This window comes from Lucilia sericata, unplaced genomic scaffold (assembly GCF_015586225.1).
Source record: "Lucilia sericata isolate MDLA Ls3-8-SP2 unplaced genomic scaffold, ASM1558622v1 Contig000123F_arrow, whole genome shotgun sequence".
Taxonomy (NCBI): Eukaryota; Metazoa; Arthropoda; class Insecta; order Diptera; family Calliphoridae; genus Lucilia; species Lucilia sericata.
Window position 1 is genome coordinate 156759 of NW_023994155.1, and position 24394 is coordinate 181152.

Sequence of the window (24394 nt, forward strand, 5' to 3'; positions counted from 1 at the left end):
AAGAAATTATGTAAATAATTGAAATTTTTTTTACACTGTTGATACCAGGTAAAATGTGTGTAAAATAATTTATTATAAAAGTTTTTAATAAACAATTAGTGTAAAAAATCAATATGTAACAAATATTATATTTTTTATATTGTTTACATAATGTAGAAATTGTGTAAAATATTGTTTAAAACTTTTTTATGCAATGGAAATATTAAAAATTTGTTAGATTTTACATTGTTTATTTACATAATGTGTAAAATATGTAAAAGACGTAATAAAACAAGTTTTAAATTAACATTTTTTGTTTATGATCAAACTAAGAAAAATAAACAATTGTTTACATTATTTACATAATGTAAAATTTGTGTAAAATATTATTTAAAACGTAATTTACACATTTCTCATAAAGAAATAATCTAAATATTAAAAATTAATTAAATTTTACATTCTTTACATGGTGTAAAAATTGTGTAAAAGAAGTAAATTAACTTAATAAACATATTTTAGTAGTGTAGTTAAGTATATAGCTTTAGAATTGTTTCAATTAAAGTTCTATAAGAATCCTCTTTTAAAACACTTCAAGCCCACTGTCAATTATTATACACAACGACAAATTATAGTTAAAAAGCTTAAATATTAAAAATTAAAAACGTAAAAAAATCACTACATTTTTTGCTTATTTATCTTTTTTGCTTGTTATTTATTATTATTAGTCTTCTTCATTGGTTTCACCTCTAATAAAATATTTAATTTTTATTATTTTCTATTATTTCTATAAAAAAACACAAAACAAAACACACTAGACATTAATTATACCAAAAATAAAACAACAACTATTATAATGGAATAAATAGAAAAACAATAACAAAATTTTAAACACGAATATGTAAATATTTATCTAATTTGTTGTTAGTAACAACAATAACTATATTAAAAAACAACATTATATTGACACCATCCAACGTCAAAACGGCCATTAAGTTAAAATAGTGTTTATTGGGAGAGAGAAAGAGACACAAGTAATAAAAACAAACACACGCAAATTATTTAAATGCGAAATGTTAAACAACTATCTAAACTAATCAATAATATTTCGCAAAAATTACTAAAATACAATAATAATAATAAAAACTCTGGTTTTTGTTGTACAAAAATTATAAATAAAAAAAACCAAGCAAAAAATAAAAACAAATGCAGAGTTGGGAGAGGGAAGAAGAAGCAAAAACAGAGATGCCAATTGAATTTAGTTGATACATTAACGAAAAACCGCTAAATTGTGTATATTGATGGCTGTACAGAAAAAAACATACTATTTTATTTAAAAATAGGGTGAAATAGCTGAATGACTAATTTAAGTTAATAAAAAAAAAAATAAATTTGCTGTAGTTATTAAAATTTTGAATAATTTCCGAAAAATATTTACTCGCGTAAAATATGTAAAATACAAAATAATTGACATTTTACATCTTTACATCATGTAAAATTTACGTTAAATATTAACTAAAACAAATTTTTAATATTTTTATTAAAGAAATACTGTAAATAACAGAAATTCATTTATTTGGACATAGTTTACATCATGTAAAATTGGTGTAAATTATGTAAAATAGATTAATAAACATGTCTTAAATACAAAATTTGTGTAAAGTATAAATTTATAAGGAAAAAACAATTCTTTACATTATTTACATCAGGTAAAATTTGCGCAAATTAATCAATACAAGTTATTTTAACATTTTTTAATAAGGAAGTAATGAATTAAATACAAATTTTTATGTTTTACTTTGTTGACATCGTGTAAATTTGATGTAAATTAGGTAAAATAAATTATTAAACATATTCTAAATAAAACATTAATATAATAATGAAAAAAAAAAAAAAAATACAATTCCTTACATTATTTACATCGTGTAAAATTTACGTCAATTCCTTATTGAAACGTTTATTAACATTTTAATAACAATATTATTCAAATTTATTATTTTTTTTATATTGTTTACACTGTGAAAATTGGTGTAAATTATGTAAAATAAATTATTAAACATGTGTTTATCACAAAATAAGTGTAAAGCATCAATTGATAAAGAAAATACTATTCTTTTCATTATTTACTTCATATAAAATATGCTTAAATTATTTAAAACAAAGGATTTTTACATTTTTAATAAGAAAATAATGCAAATAATTCAAGTTTATTATTTTTTACATTATTTACATCATGCAAAATTTAAGTAAATTATGAAAAATAGTTTATTAAACTTGTTGTTATCACAAAATTAGTGTAAAGTATCAATTTGTAAGGAAAATACAATGCTTTACATTATTTACCTCATGTAAAATTTTCCAAATTTACTCACTATTTTTTTATATTTTAAATAAGAAAATTGTAAAAATAATTGAAATTTATTAATTTTTACATTGTTTACCTAAGGTCAAATGGGTGTAAATTGTGTAAAATTTGCTTTAAATATTAAATAAAACGTATTTTTACATTTTTAATAACAAATTATTATTTTTTACATTGTTTACCTTGTGTAAATTGTGTAAAATTTTTAATTAATTAAAAATTAAGATAAAATTTGTTTAAAATATTGATTAAAACATCATTTTAACAATTTTATTTAAATAAATAATATGAAATGATTAAATTTAAATTGTTTACACTGAGAAAAATTAGTGTAAAATATGTAAAATCAGTTTATAATTAACTTTTATATAAACAATTTAAAAATCAGTTTATAATTAAGTTTTTTTATAAACAATTAAAATTTCCAATCATAATATTGCTAATATAACTTTCTATACATTATTTACATCAAGTAAAATTTATGTAAATTCTTTTAAAAAACATATTCTTTCAAATTTAATTGTAAAAATTAAGTTTTTATTATTATAAATCACTGAAATCTTATTTACCCAGAAGCAAAAAAAAACCGCTACTAAGACACCACCTTTTAAATATAATATTTAGTAACACAGACACTAATTACCCGCTCGCCATACCAATGACGTTATTATACTACACAGATAGATAGTCAAAACGTTTTTATTAAATTAGTCTATAAAAATCAACTAAATTACACAGGCATAATAAATAAAATATCTTTGAGACCGATAAATATACATTTATACATATTCAAGTATATTTTAATAACGTTATAATTTGATTTTTTTTATATAATAAAACAAACAGCAAACAACAACAAATTGAAAGCAACACCAAAGAAATACTGAAAAAAGCAGCAAAAAAAAACTAAATAAAAATTGTCTATGAAGTGGAAAGATGTAAACGAGTACAAATTGTACTTAAATTGTTGAATTGATTTCGTCGTGTTGTTTTTTTATGATTGTTTTTGTTTTTATTCTGTCATGATAGTTGTAGTTGTTATTAATTTTCAGGTGAATAACAGAGTGTTTTGTTATCAGAGAGAGAGAGTAAGAGCGTGTGAATAGCAAAAGAGAGAGTACAAATAACAGTTTATTTAGTTTTTTTTGTTTGTTTACATCGTTAAAAGTAAATTAATTGGAAATTAATAGCTAAAACTAATAGATAAGAAATCTTCAAAAGAAAATTATGAATTATTAGTTTAATTTTTAGATATTTTAATAAATATAAACTGAATTTATTTAAAATACATAAAAAAGTAAACAAAATTTAATTAATGTTTGTAATAGTTTTATACGAAATTTAAATAAATACTATAACAAATAAGTGTCAAGCATGACAAGTTCATAATCGGTTAAGTCAGAAAACAGGGTTGGAAATGTTTTAACGAAAGTCTGTTTTTAAAATTAATATGTATAAAGAAAACTTGAAAAAAATTCAAAATATGTAACAAAACTTTTTTTTAAACTTAACGAAACTCTATTTTTTTAATTAAAAGAATTTAAAGATATAAAAATCGCTAAATTAATTAAAATTTTGGACAATTTTAAAAACTTGACGAAACTTTATTTTTCTAAATTAAAAACAAAAAAAATAATAATATTAATAATCTTCCATAGAAATCGCTAAAAAATTTTCAATTCGGACAATCTTAATAACTTAACGAAACATTATTTTCTTAAACCAAAGCAATTTTAAAACAAATTTTTCTCTATACAACAAATAAACGTAAACTATTTTGATATTCTAAACATAAAATTTATTTTGGGACATTTTTAAAACTTAACTTAACTTATTCTAAATTTAAAGCCCACTTTTAAAAAAAATTTAATATATACCTATAATATTAATAAGCTTCCACAAAAAACGCTAAAAACTCTCCATTTCGGACAATTTTAAAAACTTAACGAAACTTTCTTTTCTTAAATCAAAGTTATTTGAAACAAACTTTTTTTATATTCAATTAATAAAAACAAACAGTTTGAAAATTCTAAAAATAAAATTTATTTTTGGACATTTTTAAAATTTAACGAAACTTTATTTTCTAAATTAAACAAACTTTCAAAGAAATTTTAATATATTCCTATAATATTAACAATATTCCATAGAAATCGCAAAAAAAATTTCCATTTCGGACGACTTTAAAAACTTAACGAAACTTTATTTTATAAACCAAAAGAATTTAAAAGAATCTTTTGCTATATTCAATTAGGAATGATATACTTAATGGGAGTTTCGAAAATAAAATATATATTTTTTTTGAAATTTTTCAACTTAACGAAACTTTATTTTCTAAATTAAACACATTTGTAAAGAAAATTTAATATATTCCCATAATATATTTAGGCATTCGCAGGAATCGCTAAAAAATTTTCTATTTCGGACAATTCAAAAAACTTGACGAGACTTTATTTTTTAAATCAAACATATTTAAAAGTTAATTTCGTTTTATGCAATTAAAAAAGTAATTTTTATGAACAAATCTGTAAAGAAAACTTATATTTGGACATTTTTAAAACTTAACGAAACTTTATTTTCCCAATTAAAAGCATTTTATTAGAAAATTTTGTATATAAGTTTAGCTTAGGCATAATTTTATATAAAACAACAAAAACTTCTTACTTAAGACAAATTTGAAAACTTAACGAAACTTAATTTTAGTTTATTTCCCTTAAATCACTAATAAACTACTATTACGCTTAATTTGCCAACCCTGACTTAAAGAGAAACAATTAGTTTAACTGTTAACTCTTTCTCTCTCTTGCAATTATCTATCTCTTACCCTCTCTTTTTGTAGCTCAACTATCCTCTTGGCAAAAATCATTACGTGTAAACTAAATTAAACATTGCAACAAAGTGAAGGAGTTAATTAAATTGAAATTTCGAACAAAAATCAAAAACACATACACAAATCTAAAAACCTGAAATGTGTGAAACTTTTATTTAAACCAGGTTTATTTACTTGTTATTGTTGTAATGTAACCAATCATGTTTTATGTTGTTGTTTCCTACTTGAATGAAATTGTCTTGAATACAACCACTAATATTTGTGGTGATTTTTTTATATGTATTTCATGCTTAAATTGTTCAAGATATATTTAACAAGATTAAGAAATCACAAGATACACAACAAACTATTCACGAGATTTTTTTTAATGATACACAGCTACACACTTGTATATACTCGAACAGAGAATTAAGTAAGAAAACAAATAAGCAACAAAAATATTAAATAAATACCAAATCATGTACTAGTTTAAACGACTCACCACAGCTGCCTTTTTGAGCAGAAGACAAAACAGATGAAAGAATAATACATATCTAATAGATTGAAATTGATGGAATTTCATAGATACAATTATAAACAGCTAATTGAGTACGAACAAAAAAATCAAAGAAATTAAGTGAGAGATGAATAAAAAAAGAGTTAAAAATTAACAGTAAGGCCTATTTAGTGATTTTGAAAAGCAGGAATTTAATTTTTTAAAATAATTTGTCTTATGAGATCAAATAAAACTTAGCAATAAAAAAAATTTAATTAGAAAAAAGGTTTCGTTAAGTTATTTAAATTGTCCAGAATGAGATTTTTTTTAGATTTAGAAATATGATTCAACGCCCAATAGGAACGTATAAAAAATGTCTCTTAAATATCTTTCGTTAAGAACATTTAGTTTCGTTAAGTTTTTTAAACTGTCCAAAATGGAAATTTCTTTCAGATTTCATAATATGCTTAAACAAACATCATGGATATATAAAAAATTTAATAAAAACACCTTTCGTTAAGAAAATAAAGTTTCGTTAAGTTTTAAAAATTTTCCAAAATAATTTTTTTTTTCATATTTGGACATATAATACAAGTTACATCATAAATAAATAAAAAAATGTTTTTGGTTAAGAAAATAAAGTTTCGTTAAGTTTTTTAAATTGTACAAGATAAGACATTTTTCTATATTTGATAAAATGTTTTATGATATAATACGATTATGTTTAAAATTTCATTCAAACATCTTTCGTTTTGAAAATAAAGTTTCGTTAAGTTTTTTAGAGTATTTATAATCAGAGATTTTGTTATATTTTATAAAATTTTTAAACATACATTACGAATATAAGACAAATATCTATCTAGCGTTAAGAAAATAAAGTTTCGTTAAATTTTTTAAATCAACAAAAAACGAAAATTTTACATGTTTTTATTTGAAACTTAAATATATTACTAGAATTTTATAAAAATTTTAATTTAAATGTTTAAGTTACAGAAATAAAGATTCGTTAAATTTCTAAATTTGTTCAAAATTGAAAATTTTCTACTTTTCCGAAAAATTGGTATGTATTTCAATAATTTAGATTTAGAAATAAAAGTTTCGTTAAGTTTTTTTAATTGCCTAAAATATGAAAATAATTCCTATAATTTTTAACACCACTGTTATTTTCTGCAAAAAAATATATGTATGTATACTAATTACCCTACAATTATGATAAAATCTCTCAAAACAATTTTAATTACAATTAACATTACGCTACTTTATATATGGCAAAAGCAATTAATTAAAAAAACAAAAACAAAAATACGCCATAATTGTTTATTTACAAAACTCTACACTTAAATGAAATGTAAAGCCAAAACAAAACAACAATTAAAATAAACTCTTTTTATAAAACTCCTTTATTAGAGCAACAAAACCGTCAAGCAACCATAAATTATAAATAAATTCTCTCTTTTTTCATATTGACCTTTTCCTTTAACACTTGTTTATCAAAAGAAATCCTTTTATTTTCTTTCGCCCCCTTAAAACATTACTTTTTGTCTAATTTACCTTTTGTGTTGTGTTTTCAACAACCACCCACCTGACCCTAAACGTTTAACAACAACAATAACATTAAATCGTTATAAATTTTCATGTATTTATAATTGTTTGTCTGTTTGTATTTGTAAACATATTCTTCGTTTACATTTGTTTCGTGTAATTTCTTCCTTCGTTTGATTTGTTCATTCGTATTTTTGTTTTGTTGTCATTAAGAAAAACCCCTTTTATCTCTGTTGTGTTGCTGTTGCTGTTCATATGCAAAACTCATACTCCTACTAACACCTTTAAACAATAGCAACTCTGTTTACCCACCAGCTCAAACAACAGTAACAACAATAATAATATGATTTTTAAAAAACATGGCTGGTTGGTTGCTTGTTTTCTTGTTATAGCTTTTTTTGTAGGGGAACAGGAGTGAGAATGAATGTATTGTTGTTATAATATGTTGTTCGTTTTTATTTTATTTTAAGTTTTTTGCTTTTTGTTGTGTTTAATTGTTGTCATGTTTAGTTGTTGTTTAGTTTTTTAACATTTAATATCTGTTGATTTTATTGTTGTTATTCTAATATTGTTTTGTTGTAAATTTTACACTGGCATTTGTTGTCAAAAGGTTTTGTTATTTCACTTACATTGCTGTCATATAAACAAACATTGTATTTGTTTAACAGGGTTGTCTCATTAACTATTTACTTTAATCGCTAAATGGCAACCAAAAAATCGCCAATTTAAAATTTCCTCTATAAAAACTAACTCAAAAATTCATTACATTATAACTTGACTAATACTGATTCGATTTTAATGTTTTATATCACTTTTAAAGGCTAAGATTCTGTAGAATATTCTTATTATCTAAGAAATTTCAAAAACTTTAACAAAAGTTTAATTTTTCAGCCATACTGATGTAAATATTGAAAACGTTGTTCTGACTGCTCTCGTTAGTAGTTGAGAACTGCTTAATCGTAGTTCTCATATATCTCGTTATGTGTTTGATAACTGTAGAGAATTATGCGATATTTTTAATTTTGAGAGAATCTTTGTGTCTTCTATTCAAGCATGACCTTTGTCGGTAGTACAGATGTGAATATTATCAATTGCTTAGTAGTTGTTCTCTATAAGTGTTTTTTTCAGTTAGCGTAAGGATTTTTCAAAAATTCAAAAACATACTACTTAAATTGATAACGCAATAGGGTATTACAAAGAGTCGTTTTTAACCTACTACTTTTCATATAATTTGACAGGCTATTGTTCAGTTTAGTACTGCATTTTTCTCATTTAATAACGCCGCCAGTGATTGTTTATTGGTGAGCTTAATTTGCGTTCAAATTAAGTGTAAAATATATTGTTTAAAAAAAACTAACCACTTATATGAATATAATATAAATAAAAAAGAAAAAACCGGGGTAGTCAGAAACAAAATATTTCGAATTTAAGTAACAAACAGTGTTGTACTTAAAACAATATAGAAATGCAAAAACAAAATCTTTTATTTACAAATGTTTTGTTATTGTTGTTGCTGTTTGTAGTGGTGCAGTTTTCATAGTTGTTTTATTGAAAGTTCTGGTTTATTCTACTGAATTTTTTTTTTTTTTTTGAGTATGACAAACCGTCTCTGTTTGCAATTTTGTATTTCACCCTCTTCTGCTGCTGCTTCTTTTACTACTTCATAATGAAGTGCTAAAAAATGTTTATATGAATGTAGTACAAACACTATTGCGTTGTATTGACAGCAGCTGCTCTAAACTGTCATAAACATTGGAAATTATTTTATTATTATGAGTGCAGAAAAATGTGAAACAGACCTCTAACTAAAAAGATCTTTTGTGTGTGAGTAAGTTATTTGTAAAAATTGCATTTTTTTGTGCTTGTTAAAAATCCCTATTGTTTGGGTTTGTTGTTGTTGCGCTGTCATGGTTATGATATTTATCCTTAGTCATCTTTTTTAAGTGTCAACAACTAAATAGAAACTTTTAAAAAGTAAAAACGCTAGAAAAAAACTATAAACTAAATTTTCATAAGTTTAAAAAATATTTTAACGAATTCCAGCAGTTTTAATATAGTTTTTCTTAATTTCATTGAGTTATTAACAAAACTGTCACTTTTTGTTTATTTGAAGAAACTGCTTGTGCATTACTGCCATCTTTTTTTAAAGAGTAAAAACTCGCTTGAAAAGGTAGGTATTTATTTTTTTATAATTCATTAAAATTAGCAAAGATTTTAGGCAATTATCATAGATTTTTACCAAGTTTTATGGGTTTGTCTAAAAATGTTTAATTTATAATACTTTTAATACTGCTTTCCTTTAGTTTTTGTTTTATTATTTTAGGTTTATTTTCTTTTAATTTTAACTTCAACTTCCTAGTGTTATTATAACCTAAAAAAACCCACCCGCTTCAGCTGCAACAAATTTTTGCCCATCATTTCGAAACAAAAACAATCATAAATTTGAGTTAGCCTTAAAAGGATATAGACGTTTTTTTCTCTTTGTTTATTTTTTGCAAGAATCGTATTTGTTTAATCCAGCTTCAAAAGGTTTCTATTTCGTATTTTTTTTTCGTTGAATTTTTGTTATTTTTAGGTAGTCTGTGCTGTTGGTATTGTCCTGCTGCTGTTGAGGTAAGACTTTGGCGAATGTTTTTTTGTACGATTTCCTAGTTTTTTGTTATTTTTACTTTAAGGATCTTGTATTTTTTATCTAAAATTTTCCTTTGAAATTTACAAAAGTGTAAAGTAAATTTATTATTGTTTTTCTTTCTATTTTTGCTACTGCATTACTCAGAGTTTAATAAGGATATAGGGGATTTATTGTGTTGTTTGTATTGTTCTATCTAAGAATATACCATTCGACTTTGAGTCATTTTTGTTGGGGATTGACTTTATCCATCCCTCTTCTAATAAAACTACAATGAATACATGTACCAATAGCTTTAATAAAACAGAAAATTATTTCGATCCACCTCTAAACATAGATCCAATCCAGCAATCTTGTGAAAATAACTTTGATATTCAAAATTTTTTTCAGAAATGTTCAAATCTGTAAACAATTCTACACCAGTAGCATTCATTGAACAGAGAAATCGTTTTACAGTTTTCGGTAATGTTCAGTCCAATGTATATAGCTCAATTAGGAGTCTTTCTAACAGAAATCTCTTAAAATTTCCTAAATCTCGTTAAAAAAGTTCGTATTACAATAAAATTTATGTTGCAATTTGTTTTCGACATTTTTAGAATGTAGAAGTGAAATGTTCTTTGTAATTCTTGCACAGTTAGAGACGTTAGTCTATTCCGAAAGTTCGATTTAATCTCTTCAGACTCTTTTCTTTGGGTTGACATTTAAACGATAGTATATTCCAACAAACTAACCGAGTTCAAAGAGCTTTTAGCCAATATTGAACAGGAATTTTCTGCTATTTCGGCTGATTTGTGCGCTCAAGTATTTAATCGTACCAGCGCTTTTGTGGCGATTATTTAAAAGTCGTCGTATTTTAATTTTAAAACAGAATACCATGCTATTAATAAAAAACCATTTATTTAAAAGATTTTCTTTGCAAAATTCCATTTATGTTAATTATTTTCCTTTAAAATCTAAACTGTCATCGCATTCTTCCTTCACTGACTTGCCAATATTTAAAATCGCCTAAATTCCTTAAAAATCTTTAAGTGGCATCTCAGTTTTGCTTCATTGACACGCAAAGTTTTGTGAGTATATTTGTATCACATTGTTTACTTTTTTTTGCTTAATTTCTGTCAAAGTTCGTCTTATTATTATTTTTCTTTTGTTGCTTACACACCCTCCTCAACCCTCCTTACTGTTACTGTCGTATTTTATTGAAGAAATAGTGCCTTCAATTGTGATAATGTTAATGTCTGCTGTCTTTATCCTTAGCTGTGGATATTTGCATAATTTTATTATTTTAAATTTACATATTAATGGTCAATATTTGGAGTTTTTTTTTTTTTTGGGTTATTTTCTTTGTTTATTATATTAAGATCCCCATGATGGGCATATTTTTTCTGTTTGTCATGTTGAAAATATTTTTTTAGTTAAAAAAAACATATTTAGAGTTTTTAAATTAAAAATTTTGTGTAAAAATTTTGGGGGGAGTGAAGTTGTTTACTTCAAAATGGAGGATTATAAACCACAGCAAACATTTCAAAGTGAGATTAGTAAAGGTTTTTTACTTTAAATTCGCCGTTTCTCTAATAAGAGGGAAGCTGTTTAAGTTCGAAAGGTCAATCTAGGCCATTTAATTATGGAGAACTACAAGCTTCAAGAACATTCAGAAATTGTACAATTTGTTTATCAAAGTTCATGTTCTATTGCCTGGTGGATGATAGAAGCCCGATATACAACCTTTAGACTTTTTGTCTAAGCGTTACAAATACTTATATAAAACCATAATACGAACAACATTATTAATTTTTATGCTATAACAAGCAGACATGCCACTGCAAACCAATTCCTGCTGGCCTTACCCTGCCATGTCTGCCCCTGCTGTTCTGCATGTGTTTTAAATGTAAAATAGCAAAATCAATGATGTGTAAACACCGCATGCGTTTTAAATACTAAATGAAAAATTGTCAAGAAACAAAAAATCTAGATTTACTGAGGAAATCAAATAGCAAAGGTTGAATAATGTCCAAACAAAGAATTTAAAAAATGTCGTTCAAGTGATCAGAAAGAAACAGAAAATTGGCTGAGAAATTAAAATTTACAATTGTTATTTAAATTATGGTTAAAGAATAATTTGCACAATAACAAAGGCAATCAAATTTAAAAAAATCAACGATTTGTAAAAAATTATTAGAATGATTTTTTATAAAAAAATATTTCTTTTGTTAGCTTAAACAATATAAGGAAAATATCAATGAACTGAACGTTTAAGGATAAGATGGTGGGAAAACCCAAATAGGGGTTGAGTTACTACTTGACAGTCAAAAGCCTATACATGGATGCCTTAAGAATGCCTCAAGTATTCTTCTCACAGCCTTAGTAATGGCTTAAATATCTGCAACAGATCTAATGGGAATCAAAAGATCAACCATTCGTAGCAATAATGAAGTAATATCATCAGTGCTGAAATGTTTTCTTTAAGTTATGAAACATATTCATTCAAATAATGCTTAATATCATTACATTAATGAAATAATTTCATACAACTTTCTACAAAAATGTTTTTAACAGTGTTTTTTGTCTAGTATTATTTCCTTTAAGATAATCATGTAAAAATTTATATAAAATTAAAATTAATCACGTTTTTTCTAAATATCGATTTATAGCAGTTAAAGCGTTACAAAAATTAAAAAACAATAAGTTAAATCAATTAGTTAGATATTATTAATATTATTTTTCTTTTTACTGGATTTTTTTATATAAAAAGTTAATTTATTATTTAAATTACTCAAACTGAAACTGATGATTAAAACGCCAATGGAATAAATTGTTTATAATAGATGTATATATATAAATTTACATTTTATTTACTAAATATATATAATATTCACAGCTCTATACGCTATAAAATACAAATAAACAATTTAATTTTCCAACCCTCTAGAAAACTATAACGGAGAAGAGGTTCTAATGGGTTTATTAAGAGATTTGTTAATCTCTACTTTAAGAAAAACAAATGAATCAGTTATTCTTCGGAAAATATTGTAATACGGATAAATCTGTTCTAAATTGTTTTATATAACTAATTGATTTTTATTTTAGGGTCTTTTTACCTAAATTTCTCTATGTATGAATAGTTAAAGTTTGATTGATTTGAGATTGTTGTATAGCTAAAGTTGCCAGATCTTATTTTAGCTGCATATGTTTCTTTAATGACAATGGTTCCATTGGTTACGATTGTAAGATGTCTGACAATATTGTTGTATTACAATATACTGTCAATGCTTTTTGACAATGTTGCAAGACAAAAATTGTAAGTTCATACGATTGTTATACATTTTCTGAAAATTTGTCTTCCAAGGTTGTATGATGTGACAACCCTGTATAAATAGCTTTAGTATATTACTACCTAGTTCACTACTAAAAATAGTGAATAAATAGTTTAGTTCAATAATCTAGTCATTAGATTATTACCTAAACTAATCACTAGTAAGTAGTACGTAAAAGAGTCAATAAACTAATAAATAGTCTAGTTCTTAGACTGTTCCAAAAGGTTCAATTCAAAAAGCAAAGAAGTAAGGAATAAAAACTCACAAACATTTGTTTACATTTATTCTTTATTTTAATCCGCCTTCTAAAACCCTACCATCTGGCAGCTTTAAAAATAATAATCATTTAAATAAAATTCTCATCATATGATAACTACTCTCTTTAAACAACATCAATAACAAGCAAAGACAAATGAAAACAAAAAAAAAAAAACAACACCAATTTTAAATAATATTAATGACAGTGGCAACAATTAAGTTAATATCCCCGATTTAAATATAATTACGCTGTCTGCTGCTCGCACACTGCTCTTACTAACATTTAAACAAAAAACTCATTTCGATTTTAAAATATTTAATTTTGTTTAAACCGACCGACCGCCTTCCACATCCCTCCAGCTAACAGATACAAATTAAAGCTGCTTGTCTATTGTCATTGTTGTTGCTGCTGTTTTTAAGTTGGTGATCAGATCAATATGTATGTATATGTATGTGATCATAATAATAATGGTGTTGATTTAATTGTTGTTTTTACTAATGAGAATACAACAGCAACTACTGTTGAATTTTCATTCGATTGTCTCTGTAGTATTGTTGTTGTTATTATTATTATTTTAGTGAGTATTTGTGGTACATTTGTACCATGTACTTACTCACTTATTCACTCAATCGTTTTTCAAGTATTCAAACGAAAAATTGTTTGCTATTGTTGTATTTGTATGTGTATACTATAGTTTTTTAAACATACTTACATACAATTTATAATTTATTGATGCTGTGTGTATTTTTTTAGTTGAAAAGCAAATAATAAAATACTTATAAAATATTTTGACGTGTAATATTTAAATTCACACCAATTACACTAGAGCCTCTTTTAACAAACTTATCTGCAGAATTTAAGAATATAAAGTAAATTTTTAAGATTTTTTGTTAAATTCAACTTTCAAATTAAAACTTTTTGGAAAATTTAATAAAATTTTAGTAAAAATTTAAATTTCTAGTGGTTTTAAAATTCTATTAAAGTTTTGAATTAAAAAAAAATTAATTTAATGTTGAAATTTCATATTTTTAGTAAAATATAGAATTTATATTGATATTTAGAATTCCTAGTAAGATTTTAAATTTTTTTGTAAAATTGTGAATTTAGTAAAATTGTGAATTTAAAGAAAAAATTTAAAATTTCTTTAAAAATTTCAAATTTTTTATTGAAAATTAGAATTTTTTTGTAGTGAAATTTTCAAATTTTGGAATTTCAATAGAAATTCGAACTTGAATTGAAATTTTAATGAAATTTCGAATTTGTATTAAAAGTCGAGTTTGAATTGGAATATTGATTTCTAGTAAATTTGGAATTTCTGATAAAATTTAGAATTTCTAAATTTCAAATTCCTTGTAAAATTTTGAATTTTTATTGAAAATTAGAATTCCTAGTACGATTTGAAACAATTAGTGAAATTTTGAATTTGAATTTCTAGTAAAATTTCGAATTTGTAGTAAATTAAAAATAAAATTTCGAATTTCTATTGTGATTTCGAGTATTTTATGAAATTTTAAATTACTAGTGAAGTTTTGTATTTCTAGTTAGAATGTCGAATTTATATTAGATTTTTAGTATATTTGATGAAATTTAAAATTTCTGGTGAAATTTCGAATTTCTAGTTAAATTTCAAGCTTATAGTGATATTTCGAACTTCTAAAGAGGTTTCGAATTTCTATTGAAATTAGAGTTTTGGTGAAATTTCGAAATTTTCATATTTCTAGTGATACTTCTAGATCCTAGTTAAATTCTGAATTTCAAGTGAAATTTGGAATTTCTGTTTAATTTCAAATTTGTATTGAAATCTCGAATTTGTTGTTAAACTTCGAAAATCTAGTTAAATTTAGAATTTCTAGTAAAATTTCGAATTTCTAGATAATTTAGAATTTCTAGTAAAATTTTGAATTTCTAGTTAAATTTCGAATTTCCAACGAAATTTAGAGTAAAATTTCAAACTTTCAATTAAGTTTCAATTTCCAATGAAATTTCGAATTCTCGGTGAAATTTCGAATTTTCAGTGAAATTTCGAATTTCTAGTGAAATTTCGAATTTTCAGTGAAATTTCGAATTTTTAGTGAAATTTCGAATTTTTAGTGAAATTTCGAATTTTTAGTGAAATTTCGATTTTCTGGAAAAATTTAGAATTTCTATAAAAAATCGAATTTCTAATTAGATTTTGAACTAAATATTGAACTTCGGAACAAATATCAAAGGTCGAATTAACGCATACGTGATCCCAAAATTTCTTTAAAATTTCTCAAAAATATTTCGAATTTCTGAAAAATATTTCGAATTTTTGGAAAATTTTTCGAATTTTTGGAAAATTTTCGAATTTAGGCTTTAGATTTCTGTTGAATTTTTAAAAACTTTTTATTTTTAAAATTTTCGACACTTTATACAAAATTCGAATACAGTAAAATTTTAAATTTTTAGTAAAGTTTTGATGTTTTTTAAATATCTACATCAAATTTGAATATTTACATATGTATGTGAGACAAGGGTGTGAAGTTAAATTCGTCGGCCAGATACGTCCCACACCACATATGTCAAATACGTTCCACATACTATAAAATTCGTTTTCAAATGAATTAAAATTTATTTTTTAATAAAACGATCACCAAATAAAATGTTTTTTAAGAAATAAAGTAAAATTATATTAAAATATATTCAAAAAATTAATATATAAAATAAAAATTAGTTAAAATAATTTTATACTCGTCAAATATGGTAGTAAAATATAGAATTTTCAAATGCAAAAAACAGACACTTGGAGAAGACATGAATCGGGGTACCGGCAGAGTGGAAGTAGCCCAGGACTAGTTCTTTCCAAAAACATATAGTTTGTATGCAATTCCAGCTCTGGATAATTTTGACGATTTTTTGAAAAATCATCAAATTTTGCCAAAAATAGTGGAATTTTCAAGTGGCTCCAAAGAGCATTTGGAGAAGACATGAATCGGGGTACCGAAAAACTGGAAGTAGCCCAGAACTAGTTCGTTCCAAAAATGTATAGTTTATATGCAATTCCAGCTCTGGATAATTTTGACGATTTTTTGAAAAATCATCAAATTTTGCCAAAAATAGTGGAATTTTCAAGTGGCTCCAAAGAGCATTTGGAGAAGACATGAATCGGGGTACCGAAAAACTGGAAGTAGCCCAGGGCTAGTTCTTTCCAAAAATGTATAGTTTATATGCAATTCCAGCTCTGGATAATTTTGACGATTTTTTGAAAAATCATCAAATTTTGCCAAAAATAGTGGAATTTTCAAGTGGCTCCAAAGAGCATTTGGAGAAGACATGAATCGGGGTACCGAAAAACTGGAAGTAGCCCAGGGCTAGTTCTTTCCAAAAATGTATAGTTTATATGCAATTCCAGCTCTGGATAATTTTGACGATTTTTTGAAAAATCATCAAATTTTGCCAAAAATAGTGGAATTTTCAAGTGGCTCCAAAGAGCATTTGGAGAAGACATGAATCGGGGTACCGAAAAACTGGAAGTAGCCCAGAACTAGTTCGTTCCAAAAATGTATAGTTTATATGCAATTCCAGCTCAGGATAATTTTGACAATTTTTTGAAAAATCATAAAATTTTGCCAAAAATAGTGGAATTTTCAAGTGGCTCCAAAGAGCATTTGGAGAAGACATGAATCAGGGTACCGAAAAACTGGAAGTAGCCCAGGACTAGTTCTTTCCAAAAATGTATAGTTTATATGCAATTCCAGCTCTGGATAATTTTGACGATTTTTTGAAAAATCATCAAATTTTGCCAAAAATAGTGGAATTTTCAAGTGGCTCCAAAGAGCATTTGGAGAAGACATGAATCGGGGTACCGAAAAACTGGAAGTAGCCCAGGGCTAGTTCTTTCCAAAAATGTATAGTTTATATGCAATTCCAGCTCTATATAATTTTGACGATTTTTTGAAAAATCATCAAATTTTGCCAAAAATAGTGGAATTTTCAAGTGGCTCCAAAGAGCATTTGGAGAAGACATGAATCGGGGTACCGAAAAACTGGAAGTAGCCCAGAACTAGTTCGTTCCAAAAATATAAAGTTTATATGCAATTCCAGCTCAGGATAATTTTGACGATTTTTTGAAAAATCATCAAATTTTGCCAAAAATAGTGGAATTTTCAAGTGGCTCCAAAGAGCATTTGGAGAAGACATGAATCGGGGTACCGAAAAACTGGAAGTAGCCCAGAACTAGTTCGTTCCAAAAATGTATAGTTTATATGCAATTCCAGCTCTGGATAATTTTGACGATTTTTTGAAAAATCATTAAATTTTGCCAAAAATAGTGGAATTTTCAAGTGGCTCCAAAGAGCATTTGGAGAAGACATGAATCGGGGTACCGAAAAACTGGAAGTAGCCCAGAACTAGTTCGTTCCAAAAATGTATAGTTTATATGCAATTCCAGCTCTGGATAATTTTGACGATTTTTTGAAAAATCATCAAATTTTGCCAAAAATAGTGGAATTTTCAAGTGGCTCCAAAGAGCATTTGGAGAAGACATGCATCGGGGTACCGAAAAACTGGAAGTAGCCCAGGGCTAGTTCTTTCCAAAAATATATAGCTTATGTGCAATTCCAGCTCTGGGTAATTTTGACGATTTTTTGAAAAAACATAAAAAGCATATGTTACACAAAATCATAAAATACATTCATACATATGTATGTACAAAAATTACCTTTCAATCCTCAACACTTGTGTTGTTATAAACGTTCAATAAAAGAATCGATCCCTAAATAAGGTCAAAACTTCTGACACCATAGCAACTGTGTAGGGAATTTTGAGAATTTTCTCAACAAAGAGCTTAACTTTTTTCGACTTGTTCTAGAGTTTTTGTGAAATCTTTTATTTTTTAAGACATTTCCCAATATTCGCAAAGAATTACAAAATATTTCTCCTTTACTAGTGTTTTTATGAAATCTTTTACAATTTTTAATTTCTAGAAATTCAACGGAATTTTGAGAATTTTCTCAACAAAGAGCTTAACTTTTTTCGACTTGTTCTAGAGTTTTTGTGAAATCTTTTATTTTTTAAGACATTTCCCAATATTCGCAAAGAATTACAAAATATTTCTCCTTTACTAGTGTTTTTATGAAATCTTTTACAATTTTTAATTTCTAGAAATTCAACTGAATTTCACTATTCATTTGACTTTCAAGATAAAGTCATTGAAAAAATTAGAAATATGTCCTAAAAATCAAAGATTTCACAAAAGGAAAGACAACATTTTGCGAATTTCCTCAAACAATTGCTTCATTTTTTTACTTATTGTAGAGTTTTTTCAATTTTCACAACGAATACGAAAAATATTACCTGAGAATGGTTATCGTGGTCGTTCACTACGCGCGAACGGTCAAGTAGAGTCGAAGAGACTCTATTTTTACATTATTATTACCTGAGAATATAAAAAACACAAGAAAAAAATTGTGCTGTCATAAACAAATTACATAAATCATATATAAAAAACGGCGATCCCAACAACAAATTAACAGCGCCCAAAACGATCAATAAAATATGCATAATTTTCATGGAAAACTTACAACAATATTTTGCTACCTCCATCACTCTCATTATTTATTCACAAAATAAAATTATGAACTACCGTCAAAATAATTCTTTAAAAAGAGTTCATTGAGTGATATTTAATATTAACAAAAATTAAAAACAATATGAAAGAAATGTTTATTTTTTATTGAAAGTATTTTATTTACACGTAAAAACTGTAAAACGAAAATTCAAATCAAATATTGAACAACAGACGTTGATTTTCAAAATGTTTTTCATAATAAGAATAACAGTATCGACCCGAAACTACCTACATTTTTCGCAAAATTTTATGCCTTTTCAAAAAATCGTCAAAATTATCCAGAGCTGGAATTGCATATAAACTATATATTTTTGGAAAGAACTAGTCCTGGCCTACTTCCAGTTTTTCGGTACCCCGATTCATGTCTTCTCCAAATGCTCTTTGGATCCACTTGAAAATTCCACTATTTTTGGCAAAATTTGATGATTTTTCAAAAAATCGTCAAAATTATCCAGAGCTGGAATTGCATATAAACTATACATTTTTGGAACGAACTAGTTCTGGGCTACTTCCAGTTTTTCGGTACCCCGATTCATGTCTTCTCCAAATGCTCTTTGGAGCCACTTGAAAATTCCACTATTTTTGGCAAAATTTGATGATTTTTCAAAAAATCGTCAAAATTATCCAGAGCTGGAATTGCATATAAACTATACATTTTTGGAACGAACTAGTTCTGGGCTACTTCCAGTTTTTCGGTACCCCGATTCATGTCTTCTCCAAATGCTCTTTGGAGCCACTTGAAAATTCCACTATTTTTGGCAAAATTTGATGATTTTTCAAAAAATCGTCAAAATTATCCAGAGCTGGAATTGCATATAAACTATACATTTTTGGAACGAACTAGTTCTGGGCTACTTCCAGTTTTTCGGTACCCCGATTCATGTCTTCTCCAAATGCTCTTTGGAGCCACTTGAAAATTCCACTATTTTTGGCAAAATTTGATGATTTTTCAAAAAATCGTCAAAATTATCCAGAGCTGGAATTGCATATAAACTATACATTTTTGGAAAGAACTAGCCCTGGGCTACTTCCAGTTTTTCGGTACCCCGATTCATGTCTTCTCCAAATGCTCTTTGGAGCCACTTGAAAATTCCACTATTTTTGGCAAAATTTGATGATTTTTCAAAAAATCGTCAAAATTATCCAGAGCTGGAATTGCATATAAACTATACATTTTTGGAAAGAACTAGCCCTGGGCTACTTCCAGTTTTTCGGTACCCCGATTCATGTCTTCTCCAAATGCTCTTTGGAGCCACTTGAAAATTCCACTATTTTTGGCAAAATTTGATGATTTTTCAAAAAATCGTCAAAATTATCCAGAGCTGGAATTGCATATAAACTATACATTTTTGGAAAGAACTAGCCCTGGGCTACTTCCAGTTTTTCGGTACCCCGATTCATGTCTTCTCCAAATGCTCTTTGGAGCCACTTGAAAATTCCACTATTTTTGGCAAAATTTGATGATTTTTCAAAAAATCGTCAAAATTATCCAGAGCTGGAATTGCATATAAACTATACATTTTTGGAAAGAACTACTCCTGGGCTACTTCCAGTTTTTCGGTACCCCGATTCATGTCTTCTCCAAATGCTCTTTGGAGCCACTTGAAAATTCCACTATTTTTGGCAAAATTTTATGATTTTTCAAAAAATTTTCAAAATTATCCTGAGCTGGAATTGCATATAAACTATACATTTTTGGAACGAACTAGTTCTGGGCTACTTCCAGTTTTTCGGTACCCCGATTCATGTCTTCTCCAAATGCTCTTTGGAGCCACTTGAAAATTCCACTATTTTTGGCAAAATTTGATGATTTTTCAAAAAATCGTCAAAATTATCCAGAGCTGGAATTGCATATAAACTATACATTTTTGGAAAGAACTAGCCCTGGGCTACTTCCAGTTTTTCGGTACCCCGATTCATGTCTTCTCCAAATGCTCTTTGGAGCCACTTGAAAATTCCACTATTTTTGGCAAAATTTGATGATTTTTCAAAAAATCGTCAAAATTATCCAGAGCTGGAATTGCATATAAACTATACATTTTTGGAAAGAACTAGCCCTGGGCTACTTCCAGTTTTTCGGTACCCCGATTCATGTCTTCTCCAAATGCTCTTTGGAGCCACTTGAAAATTCCACTATTTTTGGCAAAATTTGATGATTTTTCAAAAAATCGTCAAAATTATCCAGAGCTGGAATTGCATATAAACTATACATTTTTGGAAAGAACTAGCCCTGGGCTACTTCCAGTTTTTCGGTACCCCGATTCATGTCTTCTCCAAATGCTCTTTGGAGCCACTTGAAAATTCCACTATTTTTGGCAAAATTTGATGATTTTTCAAAAAATCGTCAAAATTATCCAGAGCTGGAATTGCATATAAACTATACATTTTTGGAACGAACTAGTTCTGGGCTACTTCCAGTTTTTCGGTACCCCGATTCATGTCTTCTCCAAATGCTCTTTGGAGCCACTTGAAAATTCCACTATTTTTGGCAAAATTTGATGATTTTTCAAAAAATCGTCAAAATTATCCAGAGCTGGAATTGCATACAAACTATATGTTTTTGGAAAGAACTAGTCCTGGGCTACTTCCACTCTGCCGGTACCCCGATTCATGTCTTCTCCAAGTGTCTGTTTTTTGCATTTGAAAATTCTATATTTTACTACCATATTTGACGAGTATAAAATTATTTTAACTAATTTTTATTTTATATATTAATTTTTTGAATATATTTTAATATAATTTTACTTTATTTCTTAAAAAACATTTTATTTGGTGCTCGTTTTATTAAAAAATAAATTTTAATTCATTTGAAAACGAATTTTATAGTATGTGGAACGTATTTGACATATGTGGTGTGGGACGTATCTGGCCGACGAATTTAACTTCACACCCTTTTTTATTTTATATATTAATTTTTTGAATATATTTTAATATAATTTTACTTTATTTCTTAAAAAACATTTTATTTGGTGCTCGTTTTATTAAAAAATAAATTTTAATTCATTTGAAAACGAATTTTATAGTATGTGGAACGTATTTGACATATGTGGTGTGGGACGTATCTGGCCGACGAATTTAACTTCACACCCTTATGTGAGACACTGTAGCTAAAATTCGACTTAAAATTACAAGTAAGATTTTAAACTTCGAATTTCTAGTAAAATTTTTAGTTTTTTGAAAAAATTTCTCCTTTCAATACTCAAGTATTTAATTTTTTAGTAATTTTTGAAATAAGTACCTATTAATGACATTTGATGGTTCTAGTTTAATTTAAAATTTCTGGTGAAGTTATATTGATTTTTTTTTTTCAAATCAAAATTTTTCAATAAAAGAAAATGCTAATTAATTTTCCTAAAATTCGTTAAACTAGTATCAGTTGTTTAATTTGTATCCATAAAATATTGTTTCTCGTATTTACAAAAAAAGTATATTTTTTCCTTCTTTAGTTTGTTTTGAAACGAAACTGACGAAAAAAGAAGACGAAAGACATGAAGAAGAAGAAAAAAAATGTAAATACGAACAAAATAACAACAAAAATTTTGCGGCAAATTTTTTGCTCTCTTAAAAATTCACACACACTCACACAAACATGCTCGCCTAAAAACACACAAATTAAACGAAACTATGCGAAATAAAAAAGGAGAAGGTTGAAGAAACGAACAAAACAAAAAGTTGAACTAGAAGTTTTTGCTCAGCGTTTGGATAAATTGCAACAACAACAAGAAAAAATAAATAAAAACCGAACAGTTGACAAGGTGATGGATGTTTAAATAAATATAATAAAATATTTTAATTTAAAAGAACTATAAAATATTTTAATTTATAAATAAATTAAAGAAAAACTTACCTTTACTTGTTTGTTTGAGTAAATAAAATAAAAATAATCCAAAAAAAACTATTTGACAGCAACGAGCAAAAATGCAACACTGTTTGACGAAGATTTACCTGGTCGTTTCTTTTTTTTCACGCAAAACAACGACACCAGGTGGAAACCAAAAAATTGAAATTTTTTCTACAAAAACTTTGTTATTTTTATAATATATCTCGAAGTTTTAATTGAACTATTTAATAATTTCTTTACTTGATTAATTTTCTAGTAAAACTTTTTAAAATTTGTTATTTTTTCTTGGGTTTTTTTCTTACAATTCGCGCTCTACTACACGTTCACTTAATATTCTTTTAAACGTAACAAAAAATCACACCTATTTAACATTTTTTTCCATTTATTTTGTATTTTTTATTTTTTTTTATAATAAAAACTCGTTTATTTTTTTTACACACACGAAATACAAAAACACACATCTATACACACATATACACGTACAAAGGAGAATGCAAGATGTTGAAGCTGAAGAAGAAGAAAAATTACTCGTTTTTGAATGATTTTATTTCTTTTTTTTATTATTTGATTTTTTTCTTCTTTATTTTGGGTTTGCGTATACGTACAACACGATAGTTGAGAAAAAGACAAAAAAAAATAAATATATAAATTTTTATTGTATGCTGCTTCTTCTTTTTTCTGTGTTGTTGTTGTTACTTTTTCTTTTTTTCATACACACATACAAAAATTTCACAAAATATCATATTTTTCATTTCATGATTTTTGTTGCAAAAACTCTTAATTTTCTCCAAATTTCATTAAATTCCTTTTAATTAGTTAATAAATATATAGATTTAATTAATTTCTTTAGGTTTTCTTTTGTTGGCGACAAGAAATTTGTATAAAAAAAAACTTTTCTTCTTTTCGTTTCTATTTTTTCATTTTATTTTTTTGCTTTTTCTTTCACTAAAAATCTTTCGTTTTTCTTGCGTATGGCACTTCTATACGTATGCTCGAATTGATGTTTGAAAAAGGACTGAAGAGAAAATTTCGTGAGTAAAACTATCAGAGTTGCACGCAGAAGGTAGTAAATGTTTAAGCATAAAATGCAACCCTACGATGTATTTACGAATATGACAGGCAACAGACAAAGAAAAGTGTTGTATTTTGAATGTTGTAAAAGCAAACAATTATAGTTTAAGTAATTTTATGTGCCACCCAGTTAAGAATTGAAATTTAACGTTAAATTTTTGAATAAAATATTTTAAAAAATTATTTAGCATTTCTTATAAATGATGTTGTTTAAATAAAAGCATAATACTCTCAAATATTTACTTTGTGTTCTTATGGTTTTTATACAAGAATAACCCAATTGTTGATTATAAAAATGTAAGTAAAACCATAATTTATTATATTTTTCTGAAAACTGCTTAAAATATAAAAAATACCTTCCAAACGTTATTGTTTACAGTTACTGATTGTTTCCTGTATTACCAACATATCTCAGAGTTAAGGCAGTTTTTGGTAAACTGCCTTAACTTTGAAAGATTATTTATAAAAAAATAGAGGCTTTGAAAAATGATTGAAAACTGTAATAACCAAT

At 26.0% G+C, this 24394-nt stretch overlaps 1 protein-coding gene across 4 annotated transcripts in view; it reads right to left on the reverse strand.

Annotated features, from left to right (window-relative positions):
• LOC119600832 (histone-lysine N-methyltransferase trithorax) overlaps nt 1-23829 on the reverse strand; it is a 57165-nt gene extending 33336 nt beyond the window's left edge. For 2 of the 4 annotated variants that reach the window (XM_037951403.1, XM_037951401.1), the window contains exon 1: nt 22819-23823. The gene's annotated coding sequence lies outside the window, so the exon portion shown is untranslated. Of the gene's footprint in view, nt 1-2907; nt 3130-22818 lie in introns of those variants that run through there. The other 2 variants (XM_037951400.1, XM_037951402.1) reach the window with 2 other exon arrangements.
• Nucleotides 23830-24394: the final 565 nt, after the last annotated feature.